The sequence below is a fragment of the Puma concolor genome, chromosome A1, assembly GCF_028749965.1.
Source record: "Puma concolor isolate L17-30 chromosome A1, mPumCon1.1.hap2, whole genome shotgun sequence".
Taxonomy (NCBI): domain Eukaryota; kingdom Metazoa; phylum Chordata; class Mammalia; order Carnivora; family Felidae; genus Puma; species Puma concolor.
Window position 1 is genome coordinate 121,363,485 of NC_141667.1, and position 1,251 is coordinate 121,364,735.

The 1,251-nt window shown below is 37.4% G+C and overlaps 1 non-coding gene across 1 annotated transcript; it reads left to right on the forward strand.

Annotated features, from left to right (window-relative positions):
- Window positions 1-403: 403 nt before the first annotated feature.
- LOC112861795 (U6 spliceosomal RNA) lies at window positions 404-511 on the forward strand. The gene has a single exon (XR_003223692.1). It is a non-coding gene; the product is annotated as a U6 spliceosomal RNA (small nuclear RNA).
- Window positions 512-1,251: the final 740 nt, after the last annotated feature.

The window sequence follows — 1,251 nt, forward strand, 5'->3', positions numbered from 1 at the left end:
AATTATAGTGACAACTAGCTGGTGTTGAAGTTCAAAGTCCCCTGACTGCCTACTTTCACATCAGAGTCTCCCACCCCTGCCTGTTTTCACTCTGATACTGAAGAGTTTCAATTAGCTGTTCCTCATCATCCTGCATGATTTTCTTTTTTACAGCCTGCCCACCTCATCTATTTATTCAATCTCTCTGGGCACTGTGTCTAACTACTGTATGAAACAAACATCACAGGTATTGTTGTTAAATTTCCATCCTTGTGGCTGAGAGTAACATGCAAGTGTTCCCATTGTGGTTCTACCTTCATTCCACATTGGGGGGCTGATCACGTTAGTTCCGCTGGAACTTCTGTTTGCATGTGGTCACTGGGTGGGGGGGAGGGAGGGTGGAATCAGAAAAAGGACAAGTTGTGTGCCTACTTCAGCAGCACATATGCTAACATTGGAACGATACAGAGAAGATTAGCATCACCCCTGCACAAGGAGAGAAAGGACAAGTTGAGGGAAAGAATCACTTATTTCTGTGACTCTGTATAAGTAGGAGGAAGACTAATCCAAATGTGTGCAGTGTCCATCAATATAACAGCACATGTAGTATATTTACATATACAACTAGTGCTATATATAGATCTCTGTGTATAATCAGACACAAAATCACTTATGCTGTCCCCCAGGACCAAGTAAGGTTTGTTTTTTTTAAGTTAATTTTGGCTCTGCAATTCTTTTATTCATTTATCTAATTTTTTTTTATTTACTTAGGTTGCTTTTATTATCATTGAACTATTATCAACATAAAATTATAAATTAACAGCAAAATGTATAGAGCTTCTGCCACATTTATATCCCAAATACATTGACAATTAAATACAAACAAAGTAACACAAACAATAAAAACCAAGTGACTAACACCCATTTAACATGGTAGTTGATGTTGCTTTGGTGAAGTAGGCATCAACCAGGACACTTACTCTATGATATGGGTTCTCGTGATGAGATCATACTGTACAAGTCCCTAGTACCTTTTCTGAAATCCTTGAGGCAAGATGTAATAGGGAATTTTGAGTTTTTCTTATTTTAGAAAGGGGCATATACAATAAACGCACTAATACTTTGTAACGTGCTATGTGACTATTCATAGTAAATGGGATAATTAAAACTATAAACAGCCTTGTGTGGGTCAGGTTTCATACCTAATAAGTGTATCACAAACTTATAAAAGATGGCTGGATCATTTAGCAAGTTCTCCAGACTCAAGAGAAT